The 14799-nt window shown below is 44.9% G+C and overlaps 1 protein-coding gene across 3 annotated transcripts in view; it reads right to left on the bottom strand.

Moving 5' to 3' along the window:
* Positions 1 to 14799, bottom strand: part of RNF128 (ring finger protein 128) — a 157985-nt gene that overhangs the window by 65234 nt on the left and 77952 nt on the right. The gene's annotated exons all lie outside the window — the stretch shown is intronic.

The raw sequence follows: 14799 nt of genomic DNA, 5'->3' as shown, positions 1-14799 counted from the left end.
ACCACCGGTCGCTGCTCTTGACCATGGGAGAAGCTAGAGTGGCATGGGAAAGAAGAGACTAGACTGAGGTCTGGGAAGAGGCAGGGAGAAAGACACCAACAGAGAAGGAAAAGGAAAAGAGGAAAAAAAAACATTTCCCCCTGCTTCCAAAAAACGTTTGGGAGATGGATGCAGAATTAAACCTATTTATTGCACTGAACACAGCAGCTGTTATAATGTGTCCACATGTGTCACTGACTGACATGAACAAGATACTTTTGATAGGCCTGCTGAAGCCACAATGACATTACAAGATTAGGGAGCATCATTTACTAAACTGCGTTAAAGTTTTGTGGTTGCTGTGTGGTTACATCGCATCTTAATGATTGCAACATGATCCTTGCTGGTCTACCACAATATTCCCTTAAGCACTTACAACCTATTCAGAAACTGGCCAAATGAGTTCTGCGTCATGCTGAAAGACAGAAAACGTAATTTGATCTTCATAAGTTTCACTGGCTTCCAGTACATCTGCATTTTCAATTTATGCTTACTCATTGTGCCATTTTATTTCTTTATTTTTAAAGAGGCACCTCACATTACTTATCCTCTTGCTGGTTTCCATACCAATCACTCCACCTACTCCATTCAAGTGCATCCCTCTTCTCTCTACCAGCATTGTCTCTACTCCTTATTTGGCATTCTTTTTTACTCCCACCCTGTGGAATTCTTTGGCCCAGCCTTTATGCATAGAACCTTCTCCTGCAAAGTTTAAAACTGTCCTTAAAACCCACCTTTGGCTTTGCATATTCAGCATATACTTCGGTCTCCTGATGCATCAGCAAGGCACAGGCTTAACTGTTACTTGTTACTTTCTGAATTCATGTTTGTATATTCTGTTCTGTCACCTGAATCTGATTTACCCTATTGTATGTCAAACCATTAGCACACAATAATGCAAAATCTCTATGTTAACTATAGTGGGGTTTCCCAGCATTATGCAATCCAGTTAATGCAGAAAAAAAATCGTTACTGCATGTTAACTACACAGCAGATTAATTCAATGCACTTACTACACCTCTTGATCACACGGATGATACTCAAAGTTAAAGTCCTTTATGCACATCCACAGACTCACTCATACGGTGAAAATTCTGTATGAGTTAGAGAACATCCAGCTGTGTGTTGACAAAGGAAAAATTAGTTCTTACTTGTTAAATTGCTTTCCTTTAGACCCTCCGGACCAGCCCAGAATAAGACTAATGGGTTGTGCATGACTTCTAGCAGGTGGAGACTGAGAAACTGATTCTAGAGAGAGCCAATATGAGCCCTAGCTAGCTAAAGATCCAGTATTACAGTACCAAAGCAGAAGAAAGGAGAAAAGGAAAAACTTCTGTGCACCCAGGCAACCTGAGTAGCCACCAAGACACAAAAGAAAACTAACGGCCCACAAACTTTGGGGGTGTCCTACATTTATGCATTATTAGTCTTTTTTTTTTTTCAAACCAACTGCCAACGCACACAACAGCTCTTTATGAACATGAACCAAACTCGAAAACACTGAACTGACCCAGAACAAACAGCAAGAGGAAGGGATCTGGACCAGTCCGGAGGGACTAATGAAAAGCAAATTAACAGGTAAGAACTAATTTCTCCTTCCTTAGCATCCCTCCTGACCAGCCCAGAATATGACTGATGGGAAGTAACAAAGCACTATTTTCATGGGAGGGACCCCAACAAGCCTGTCGTAAATACCTTTGCGCCAAAGTCCGCTTCCTGCCAACACTGAACATCCAATCTGTAATGCTTTGCAAATGAATGTAAGGAGGACCAAGTCGCTGCTTTACAAATTTCCACAGGAGGTACCAGTGTGCTGCCCACGATGCTGCTTGTCCCCTGGTAGAATGAGCCTTCACCCCTGAAGAAATTGCATCTGCATACCTTCTAGGAGGGAAAGCTATCATCTCCTTAAGCCACCAAGAAATAGTCGGTTTTGACACTACTAGCCCCTTACGGGAACCTCCAATCAGCAGGAAGATGGTCCGTTCGCCTGAACTCCTCAGTCTTTGACAAATAGTGCTTCAAAACCAGTCTGACATCTAAACACTCGAGTGTTCTCTGATCTTCCGACCCGGAAGCAGAACCTAGCACCGGTACCACCACCGATTGGGACAAATAAAATCTCGACACAACCTTAGGCAGAAAGGAAGGAACGGGGCATAAAACCACTGGCTCCTTAGAAAATTCCAAAAAAGTAGAGCTAGAATAAAGCCCGCAACTCTGAAACTCTCCTGGCCGAAGCATTGGCTACCAAAACACCATCTTGAGCATCAGATCTTTCAGCGTACAGGGCCCCAATGGTTCAAAGGGAGTCTCAGAAAGAACTGAAAGAACCAAATTAAGATAGCCCATGAAGGAGGATGAATGAGACCCGCTCCGTGCAGAAAACGAGAAATATCCAGATGACTAGCCAAAGATCTTCCTTGTATGTGCCCCCTAAAACAAGACAGGGCTGAAATCTGTACCTTAAGAGAAGCCAGAGCCAGGCCTTTGTCGAAACCTTGCAGCAAAAAATCCAAGCTCTCTCCTTCACACCAAGCTTCAAAGACTCTCCAAGTCTGGATATAATTTAGCGAGGTAGATCTACACCGAGACTTAAACGTAGTTGCCACCACTGCGGCCGAGTAACCTCTCCCTTGTCAACCGTGCCCGCTCAAGAGCCAGGCCACAAGACAAAATCAAGCTGATCTAGATGAACTACCGGACCCTGGACCAGAAGATCCAGAGACTGTGGAAGCTGAAGAGAAGTACCAACCAGAAGATGACGAAGGTCAGCATAGCACGGCCTGCGAGGCCAATCTGGAACCACCAGGATTACTCGCCCCGTGTGCCTCTATCTTCTGACTCACTCTGCCCAGAAAAGGCCGTGGAGGAAACGCATAGAGATAGAGAAAAGAGACCAAAGGGCTCACCACCTTCCACCTGCTGGAGACTGAATACTGGATCTTTCTCTAGCTAGCCAGGGCTCTTACTGGCTCTCTCTAGAGTCAGAGTTTCTCGGGCTCCACCTGCTGGAAGGTGTGCACAACCCATGAGTCATATTCTGGGTCGGTCCAAAAGGATGCTAAGGAAACTACTAATCTATTATGGACAACAGAAACATTATACATTACCATTAAATCCCATAAGAGACTCCTGAGGCAAGCCTTTCGGCCAAAACACAGGCCCATATTAAGTCTGTGGATGGGAATAAAGAACTTTTGAATATTGTCTGTGTGATCTTTGTCTCCTTTGCTGTGGTTGTGTGCTGTTGATGATTGTGAGAAATTCTCTGTTTTGGTCAGTCAAGGAGAAAAACATTAACCACAGATCATTAGACTAAATGGGGGAGGGGGAGGCACCTCAACAGCCAAACTTCTACATATGGATAATGTCACTACATAGCAGAAACCCAGAGGCAGAACGATTTTCTGCCCAGGTCACTGGCCTGGAACTTTTTGTCATCACCCCAAACCTTTCAGAATTTGTTTCCCTTTTCCATTGTAGCTGGAGTGGAACTGGGAAACCCGGCTGGCCTCAGACTGGATCTCTAATGAGTCCCATCTGTTAAGTTTTGTGGATTAAACTAAGAAAATCTATCAAATAACTAGGACAATATGTGGCGGAATATGTTGTATCTTACTTACAAGCACAAGATGGTAGTGGCTAAGAAACAAAATTCAAATATCAAAAGTTGGAAAGTTATATCACAGAAACATAATGATTTAAGAATTGTACACCAATTATACTGTTTGTTCTATTTAAAATATTTATATTCTGTTCAGTTTATAGTTCCTAGTGGATTACAATGTTATCAAAATAATCAATATTTATCACTTAATTAAAATACATAAGCAAGTCAACATCAAACTAAAACGGAACAAATCAGAAAAGTCACATTACAAATAATCAACAGCTAGTCCCTGCCTTCACTCTGTTCATAAAATAAACTTATGAAAATGCCTTCTGAAATAAGCTGTTTTCTAAAAGACGGATATGAATCAATTTTCCGAAGATCAACGAGTTCCATAAAGCGGGACCCATAACTTGGTATGAAGAAAATCTCAGATCAAGCAGGATAACCACACAAAAACTAGGGATTTCTAGAAACAGTTTATCAGCAGATCTCAAAGTCCTGGCAGGCTTATATACGTTCAAAGTAGTTGATAAAAATCAAAAGTACTTCACTTTTTTTTAAATCTTAAAAATTAAAGTAAAAACTGGTAACCAATGAAGAGGTCCCAAAACCATAGAAATGTGATCAAATCTTTTGAGGTATGGATGATTCAGCGAGCTATAAAGTTCTGAGTCACCTGCAAAGATGTCAAAACAGTGGCTAGAAAGAGTGGACTAACAGCTACCACACCACTACTATTTTTTGAAAACTGTTTTCTGATTAAGAGTCTTCACATATTAAAACCACCTTCTGATATGCATACACCTAGCAGATCTTGGTTTTGTATTTTTCCAAAAAACAGAGAAGCTATTTTCTTTTAAATGTCCACCTATAAGCTTTCAAAAGATGAAGAACATAGGGGGGAAAAAAAGACATCCGGAAAGAAAAATAATGGTAACTTTCATAGGAGCCCAACTTTTCAAAACAATTGGGATGCTAAACCAAATGGAAACGATCCCATCGCTGGATACAGTCAAGGAATCTGCTCAATATTGGGAGTGCTCAAGTACCCACAGAGCTGGCTCCTATGGTAACTTTCTATTATGAAAAAGGGGATGGATACTGGGCCGAGCTTAGCACCAGCCTCTACCTTCCATTCCAGCCACAATGGGGGAGAAAGAAACAAAATGCAAAAGAAGTTCCAGACCAGTGACCTGGCAGAACATCACAGTCCTTCTTCCAATCTACAAAAGCTTATTGGAAGGCAAAATCCACAGCTAAACTGCATTTTTTAAAAATTGCAAGTGTTATTCAAACCAGGTTTCAGATAAAGACCTGAAATGAAGCTGGCAGCAGAATGAAAATAAGTGTGAGATAAAGGAGTCCACCCATCAGCAAACCCTCCCCTCTTGCTCTTTAGCACAGCTAACAACTCAGCCTTCTCTGAACAGCTGGCCAAAGGGAAGTTCCAGCAAACAAGATTGCTGATAAAAAGCCCAATAAATGGCAGTCATGCAGGAAAGTTACTAAGTATAGTCAGGACTAAGCATGCTGCCCTTCACAAACCACTGCACACAGCTACAAGAGCACCAAATAAAATAAAAATGAACACAGTAGCCAAATTAGCTTGATAAATGCTAAGGCTGACTGGGCCTCTGTATAAAATATTTGATTACCTTTAGAGCATCAATTTGTTTTCTATCTTAATTGAAGGTTCTATTTTCATATTTTTTTTTGTATAGTTTTTAATGGACCCATATACTATCCCCTAAACCTGTAATCTTTCAGTTTGAATTGGCTGGGATCATCCACTAAGAACCTTCATTTATACCCCGTTCCCAAGATAGCCATTCCAGTGCGTCTTCAGTCAGGTATTATAGAACCACTTTTTTAAGAGAGGAAATACCCCCCTTGGAGCTTGGGAAAACTCATTAACTGATAAGCAGCTGATTTTCAAAGAACAAATACAGCAAAAGCAACTTTAGTACAAGTTTACACTCCACTACAGGCTTGATAAAAAAGGCCCTTAGTGTTCAAGGCCCTTAGTACATTTTAGAGCTTGACAAAACTGTCTAGCAGCCGATACCTTATGTTCAAAGAACAAATAATGCGAAAGCAACTTTAGTACAAGTTTACATTCCACTACAACAAGCCCTACCCAAAGTTCTGTACAAATATTTTCAAAGTTGCCACACGTGTTGCTGATTTACAGCCAACACACCAAGCTAAGGAGTACCAAATGTGACTGAAAGTCCAGTTCAACAATTTAAACACTGCCTTACTTCTCAGTCTGTTTTAATATTTGGTTTTCCAGCATATCATGGGTCACAATTGCCCTGCTAGGATTCCTAATTTTATCATAAAATTATACATTTGATGCTAACATGGGATATTTCAGGACATTACTAGGTATTACTGTTCTATTAGATTACCAAATAAAAGAATAGAGCTCTCCCAGAAGACATAGTAACATAGTAGATGACGGCAGAAAAAGACCTGCACGGTCCATCCAGTCTGCCCAAGAAGACAAATTCATATGTGCTACTTTTTTATTTGTACTGTCCTCTTCAGTGCACAGACCGTATAGTCTGGCCAGCCCTATCCCCGCCTCCCAATCACCAACCCCGCCTCCCAACCACCAGCTCTGGCACAGACCGTATAAGTCTGCCCAGCACTATCCCTGTCTCCCACCACCGGCTCTGGCACAGACCGTATAAGTCTGCCCAGCACTAGTCCCGCCTCCCAACCACCAGCCCCAGCACAGGCCGTATAAGTCTGCCCAGCACTAGTCCCGCCTCCCAACCACCAGCCCCAGCACAGGCCGTATATGTCTGCCCAGCACTAGCCCTGCCTCCCAACCACCAGCTCTGCCACCCATTCTAGGCTAAGCTCCTGAGGATCCCTTCCTTCTGCACAGGATTCCTTTATGTTTATCCCACTCATGTTTGAATTCCGTTACCGTTTTCATCTCCACTGTTATCACCTTCACCCACATTACTGAAAAACTCAGTCTACCCCTTAGGCAAGCAATTTTCAACCTCTCTCATCTTGCGGCACACTAACAAGGACCACCACTGGAATCTAACCCACACAGCAAAGATACTTACCTGTAACAGGTATTCTGAAGAAGACAGCAGGCCTTACATTCTCACATATGGGTAAGGTGAGCCTGTATTGCCCGGTCCACAGCTTATGAGAAGCTAATAGCTTTGTGGAGTATAAGACATGCTTTACTGTGTAAGTGCCATCTCGCCTGCCATAAGAGAATGATTACAACAGTTCAATATTACAGCATAAAAAATAAAAAGACAAAAAAAGGAGACAACTCCAAGGGGAGGCTGGAGGGTTGTGAGAATATAAGGTCTGCTCTCCTTCAAAAATACCTGCTACAGGTAAGCATCTTCACTTTCTATGAGGACATGCAGGCCTATTTATTCTCACATATATGAGGAATCCTTGGCTATTAAGCTCACCAAATAACCACCATTGGTCAACTGGGCCTCACAACAGCGAGGACATAGCAGATTAACCTGAAACTATATACAAACAATGTGAGAGCACAGCCTGGAAGAGAAGAAAACGGGCCTAGGAGAAGAGGGGACCGATCTGTCGAGACCACTAAACAGCGACCAGTATCATGGTCCCGCGGTCTTGAGTTTCAAGAAAGTCTTCCCCACAAGAGGTATGGGAGGATACACATACAGAAGACCTGTCCCCCAATGAAAGAGGAAGGCATGTGACACTAGTCTGTCGTGGGCCTGGTTTGGAACAGAACTGAGGGACCTTGTGACTGAGATGAATGGCAAAGAGATCGACCAAGGGGGTGCCACACTCTGAATATCTTGCGGGCATGCCCATGTTGAAACCACTCGTGTAGTTGAATGACCTTGCTCAGTCTGTCAGCCAGGCTGTTTTTGCCCGCCAGATAAGTGGCACGAAGGATCATACTATGCCATGCCACATCCAAATAGCCTCCCAATACATAGGGTGTGATCCGGTGCTCCCCCTGCTTGTTGATGTAATACATTGCAACCTGTGTTTGAATTAGTATAATTTGGTGAGACAGCTGATCTCTACATGCCTTTAGAGCGTTCCAAATAGCCCAAAGTTAAAGGAGATAGGGCAAACCAAGAACCTCGAGTGAAGCCCATCTACATGGGCTCACCAACCGAGGCGAGATGCATCAATCGTCAGCACATTTGTGGCTGAGAAATTTTAAATGTAAGTTACAAAGTCAAATTGATTGAATGGTCCACCACAATGAAGAGTGAGCAAGCTCCGGTGACACTTGGAATGGCATCTTCCAGGTTCCCTATGGCCTGGCCCCACTGAGAAGCTAGGGTCCACTGAGTCGTTCTCATGTGAAGGCGTGTCATAAAGTCACATAAAAAACCACAGACATCATGTGTTCCAACAACTGCAACATCTGCCAAGCATGACATGTTAAGAGATTCTATTAGATTGTAAGCTCTTTGAGCAGGGACTGTCTCTCTTTGTTAAATTGTACAGCGCTGCGTAACCCTAGTAGCGCTCTAGAAATGTTAAGTAGTAGTAGTAGTAGATTCGAACCCGATAAGCCAGTGTGACTAGAGTACCTGCTCGGCCCCAGGAGGAAGACTCGAACCTTGTGTGTATCAAGCAGGGGTTCAATGAATTCCAATTGCTGGGCAGGGTGTAGATGGGACTTGGAGTAGTTTAAAACGAACCCAAGTAGCTCAAGCATCTGAATAGTCGTCCACATTGACTCCCAAGCACCATTCTCTGTCGTGCTCTTCACCAGACTATCGTCGAGATAAGGGAACACGGACTCCCAAGTCTGCGTAGTGGCGCTGCAACTACCACCAGACATTGGTAAATATCATGGGAGCTGACGCAAGGCCAAATGGCAACACATGGTACAGGAAGTGCTGTGTTCCCAACAGAAACCGTAGATACTTCCAGTGGGCTGAAGTATCGGGATGTGCACATATGCATCCTTTAAGTCCAGAGAGCATAGCCAATCGTTTTCTTGAATCATGGGTAGAAGGGGGCCCAGGGACACCATCATGAACTTTTCTTTGTCCAGGTCTAGGATGGGACGCATCCCTCGTCTTCTTTTGCACGAGGAAGTACCTGAATAGAATCCCCGGCCCTTCCTCCCCTGGTGGAACAGGCTCGACTGCATGGACCTTCATATGGGCTGAGTTCCTCTGCAAGGACCTGCTCATGCTGAGAGATGAAGAAATGAGCTTTTGGTGGGCAATTTGGAGGTTTCTGATGCCAACTGAGGGCATATCGCAGACGGACTATTTGAAAAACCCACCAGTCGGAGGTGATAAGGGGCCACCTTTCGTGAAAAAAAGTTCAGCCTCCCCCCCCCCCCCCCCCCGACCAGTAAGTCATCTAGCACAGACATTGGAACAGTGGCTATGCTACTACTACTACTTAACAACTACTTAACATTTCTAAAGCGCTACTAGGGTTACACAGCGCTGTACAATTTAACATGGAAGGACAGTCCCAGCTCAAGGAGCTTACAATCTAAGAGACAAATGTACAGTCAATCTGATAGGTCAGGCAGATTGGGGCAGTCTATATGTTCGAAAGGTTAGGTTCCGAAAGCAGCATTGAAGAGGTGAGCTTTAAGCAAGGATTTGAAGATGGATAGGGAGGGGGCTTGGCGTAGGGGTTCAGGAAGATTGTTCCAGGCATAGGGTGAGGCAAGGTAAAATGGGCGGAGCCTGGAGTTGGCAGTGGTGGAGAAGGGAACTGAGAGGAGGGATTTGTCATGTGAGCGGAGGTCACGGGCAGGAACGTAGGGGGAGATGAGGGTAGAGAGGCAGTGAGGAGCAGCAGAGTGAGTGCATTTGTAAGTAAGGAGGAGAAGCCAGTCAAAAGCTCATCCCTTGCTTTGACTGGGGAGCAGTAGGGGCCTTAGGCACACGATGTTGATGAGAATGAGCATGCTAGAGCTGAGCCTGTGGAGGCAAACGAGAAGTGGCAGCGTATCTATGCAACACCCCTTCTTAACTTGCCAAAAAAAAAACTCCTAGAGGAGGAAGTGGATACACAAGGTGCCCAGTGTGAGAGAGGAGATGGTATCAGTGTGTTTCTCGATCTGGTCAGCAACCATCTCTCCAAAAAGCAGGGGGCTTCCGCCAATCTCTGCTGAACCGCTGGTTCCAAGTCAGAGACAAACAGCCATGGCAGTTTGCAATTGCTATACTTTGGGCAGAGATCCTGGACGCCACATCAAGTGTCCTAGGCGCCCCTGGCCAAGAACTTGTGACATGCCTTCTGTTGCTTGACCAACAGGCAAAGCAACTCAGTCTAATCCGGTGGGAGTCAGTAAAATCTAGCATCTCATGCACCTTATCCCGCAAGCAGATGCTCATGAACAGCTGGTATGATTGTATAACTGACATGAGCATAGAGGCCTGAAACATCTTCCTGCCAAAAATGTCTAAGGTTCTAGCTTCTCTGCCCGGGGGCGCCAAAGCATAGGCCCTAGAACTCTTGGACCTTTTGAGGGTGGATTCAACCACAAGGGAATGATGAGACAACTGAGGCTTATCAAACCCAGGGATGCTGTGAATCCAGTACATGGTATCGATCTTCGGCACCACCAGGACAGAGGGGACTCCCAGTTCTGCACGAAAATATCCTGCAATCCTGTCACAGCCGTTCTAGGAGACTCATAGTCCAGGTCCTCGAGCATCTTGGCCCTGGGTTCATCCTCCACCTCCAAAGGAAATGGAATGGCAGCCACCATTTCCTTGACAAAAGAGAGGAAGGACAGGCTCTTGGGTGGAGACTTTCTCCATATCAGTGGAGGGGGGGGGGGGGGGTCGGAGGGGATGCCATAAGACATCCTCTGAGAAATACCGTGGATCTTCCTCAGACTCCCACTTATCGGTGTCAAAAACTCCTCATGGGAGGTCGAAGACCAAGCCTTCCTTGACTTAGAGGAACAATGTCCCCGAGAGGGGTGTCGAGAAGTCGGTTACCGCCTTGAGCCTGGCAAAGCTTCCTCCACCGATGTCGAAGGGGTACTGACTTGGGTAGCAGTCAACACCAGGGCCGCATACATCGGTGTCATAAGTGTATAAGTTGCCATACTGGGACAGATAGAAGGTTCATCAAGCCCAGTATGCTGTTTCCAACAGTTGCCAAACCAGGTCACAAGTACCTGGCAAAATCCCAAAACAGTACAAAACATTTGATACTGCTTATCCTAGAAATAAGCAGTGGATTTTTCCAAGTCCATTTTAATAATGGCTTGTAGACGGGAGGCATGGTAGGTGCAAGCACCCCACTGCAGGAAGCCAGCCAGCAGCTCAGGGAGCAAGGTGGAAAAAAACGCCGCAAAAGCACTCAAAAAGCACTTTAGGACATAGCTGTGAAGGGCAGAAGCGAAACGCAACCACTCCTGAGGACATCACATATCGGCAGAATCCTTCACCTTAGTTGCAGATGCAGAACGACTCAGCTGATACAAAATAGGGAACTGCAAAAAATATGTAGACAAAAACTGAAAGCAGAGATACCAGAGGCTGCACATTGTCCTCCTGTACAGTGCAAATAAAGCTGACAGATGCAAATTCTCAACATTAATTCAATTGCTAGGCTGAAAATAAAATAATTTTTCCTACCTTTGTAGTCTGGTGATTTTATTATTCTAATCATCCTGCTCCCAATCTTTGGCACTGCTTTCTTCCGTTTTGTCCTCTTAACTCTATTTTCAGGGCTTCCTTTCCATTTGAAATTTCTTTTCTAACCTCCTGCCCTGTCTTGTTCTGATTTTTAACATTTAGCTTTCCTCAATTTCTCTGCCTCCTTCTCAAATCTATCTCATCTCCCCTTCTCTCACAAACATGTGCAGCCTGTCTCCCCCCACTCCCTCAGGTCTAATCTCTTCTCCTACCTTCCTCAAACCACCCCTCGGCCGTCTGCTCTCCGATTCTTTTGAACTTTGCTTTGCCGGCAGCTTTTAGAACAGACCTTCCTCTGGCCATCCCGAGGGTTTTCCTCTTTCACGTCCCTCTCATGCGGCAAAAAAGGAAGTCGCATCAGAGGAAGTACCATTCTAATAACTGCCAGCGACCGCAAAGTTTGAAGATCGGAGCGGAGAGATACCCAAGGGATGGGAGGAAGATGATCATAGGCACCATGCAATTTTCTGGGTTATCTGGAAGGGATTCCCAGACTCCCCACAGCACACCTGTTGAAAAACACTGCCTTAGGCGCCGATGTATTTAATTCCTCAGGCCTCTACTTCTGTCAATCACTGACCTACTCTACCAGCAAGACAAGATTTCAAAAAATTCCAATATTGCCTTCACCTTTTACCACTTATTCCATGCAGATTAAAAAAAGAAGAAAGTCATACAAGTCACCCTGCTCCTTGTGTTTACACCAGCGTCAACTGAACCTACAGTCCTAAATGCAACATCAGCACTATCAAAGACTTACCTGATGATTGCCTATATATTACAACCATAATACAGTGGAATTTACCACAAGTCAGGCACCTGGTTACATTATTTGGTGACTTATTAATGAACTATTCTTTAAGAATGCCTACCTTCTGTTTAAATCTGTCCTCTTACTTAAACAACAAAATGAAATAGCTGAGGGAGAATGGAGTCTGGGAATGAGGGAACCATGGGCGCTTATTCAATAACTAAATTTTGCCAATGGCTCCATATACACACAAGAGGTCTGATGTAGTCCTGGGTTTGTGCTGTTGCCTTACAGGAACTTGCAGTCTTGCTTTTTCAGAAGAATCTGGAACCAGTTTGCAATCCAAAGAACCCTCTCAAAAGAAATTGTCCTAGTAGGCCACAGCTTCCCAAACATTTAAATTCCTCTGCGGCATAAATGCACAGAAGTCTCTTAACTGAAAGGAAGCTCTGGAACAAGGAGCTCAGGATGAAGGTGAGTGCTAAAGACAGTTCAAGCTTGTGGGTACACTACTGCTCCACTAGAGAATCACCAACAGAAAAGGGAGGTCAGAATCAGTTGGTGCTGCCAGCAAAGGATGCACGAGTATGTTTCTTAAGTGTCCTTTATGAAGTAGAAGCAGTGGCTGGGGGCACGGCCTGAGGAGCACAAACACTGCAGACTCTGGCTGATGGTTCTCATGGTGATTTTTCTCTCTAATGTTTGGGGGGGGGGGGGAGGGGGGGGGGGGGGCCGTGGGAGGAAGAGGAAATGGAATTTATTATAGCTGATGGGTTAATGAGTGTGATTTCTGAGACCTGTTACTTTGGCAGAGGCCCACTGGAGCTTTCCACTAAGCACAGCCCCTATGTAACAGTGATGTCACTGGATAAGATCTGTTTGTCTATGTCCATCTGCTGATAGAAAGTGATAACAACCTAACAGTTCACTACAGCCACACTGCTAAAGAAAGCAGCACTAGGTTCCGTCAGAAGACCAACTGGTGAGAATCTGTACTCCTGCTTGTCCACAGAGAAGATTATAATACCTCCTTTTCTCCGTGGAGAAGCAGGGATATATACATATACTGAATGCTTATCTATATAAATAAAATCCCCCTCAAATGTTCTGAAGCTCAAATCCCCCCTCAAACGTTCTGAACCTCACTCCCTGACAGTGAAGCACTGAACTCCTGTACTGTTTGTAGGCTAGGCTATCACCCTCACTCATAGACCCGTCCTCAGCCACGCCCCATCTGCACATAAAAAGCAACCTCAACGTTCTAAGGCTCACTTTGTGGCTTCAGGATCTGTAAGTTTGAAGCTCTGTAACCACTTTTAGTAACCATCTGTGCCCCGCCCTCATGTCACAACGTTATGACGTCGAGGGCGGGTCATAATGAACACAAGCTCTTTCCACTCCCCAACGCAGTTGCCATTCCCATACAGTACCTACGCGTCGCCCCCCCCCCCCGTCTTACTTTCACAGATGCCCCTGCACGTCACCCCCCCCCTCCAAAAACGACAAACCACTCCCATCTGTCTCTCAGCCATCCCTCCATCCGCGCAACGGCACTCCCCTCCCCGACATAGGCCCCGCCCATCCCCCTACGTGCACGGTCCCCCCCTTCCCAAATCGCTAGCCCCCATCTGCTACCCTCCCTTCCTCTTACCGGGGTCCCGGCGCAAGAACTGAGGGGCAAGGTAGCTCACAAATTCTGCTGCCTTCCTTTGTCTTCGCTATGAGCTCTGTGCCCTGACTCTCTGGTCACGCCCAACAGGAAATGAGGGCGGGACCAGACAGTCAGGGAACAGAGCTCATAGCGAACACAACGGAAGGCAGCGGAATCTCCGAACTACCTTGCCCACAATTCTGCCGCTGCGGCCCCGGTAAGAGGAGGGGAGGGTAGTAGAGGGGGGGGGGGGGGGGTTGCCGATTTTGGAGGGGGTGCCGCCGTTCACGTCCGCGGGATGGGCGGGGCCTATGCCGGCCATCGGAGGACTTTGCTAGCGCCCGTTTCATTCCTGCCAGAAACAGGCCTTCATTACTAGTTTCTGGGATAAGAAGCATAAAATGTATTGCACTGTTTTGGGATCTTGCCAGATACTTGTGACCTGGATTGGCAACTTCTGTAAACAGGATACTGGGCTTGACTGACTTTCGGTCTGTCCCATTATGGAAACATTTATGTTCTTATGTACTTCAACTTAAAAATATGTTACACGATCCTGCAAACTTTGTAAGACTTATCAACAGAAAAACTTCAGGGCCAGTGCATGTATGGCCATATTTTGATATTTATGTATTGCTTCAAAATACTTCACAACTGTTAAACATTTAGTATGTCCTTTGAAAATCAATATAATGGTTTCTTTCTTAATTAATTCATAATTTGTGTTCAAGTGTCCTCCTTCAACCTTTACACATTCACAAGTCTTCAATGCCACTGAGCTGTTGGTTCAATGAATATGGGGTTTCATTAATTAAGAGCTCAACTGTTTTGCAAGCTCAATGTACTGGAGTTCCATCCTGTTGAAAAATGGAGTATTTAAATGTCTCGAATTTCAGGCAGTTTCTGCTGCATTAGGACATTTTTTGTGTTATTTGGGAAAATGTTGGTGGTTCCATTTTTTCAGGCCATTGGGCACATATACATTTATACAAAAAAAAAAAAAAACAAGATTTGGGGAAGAAGAAAGAGAAATGAAAACCCATCTACCATAAAAACTAAATATGACTCCATC

This window comes from Microcaecilia unicolor, chromosome 7 (genome assembly GCF_901765095.1).
Source record: "Microcaecilia unicolor chromosome 7, aMicUni1.1, whole genome shotgun sequence".
Taxonomy (NCBI): domain Eukaryota; kingdom Metazoa; phylum Chordata; class Amphibia; order Gymnophiona; family Siphonopidae; genus Microcaecilia; species Microcaecilia unicolor.
This window is presented reverse-complemented; position numbering and strand designations above follow the sequence as displayed.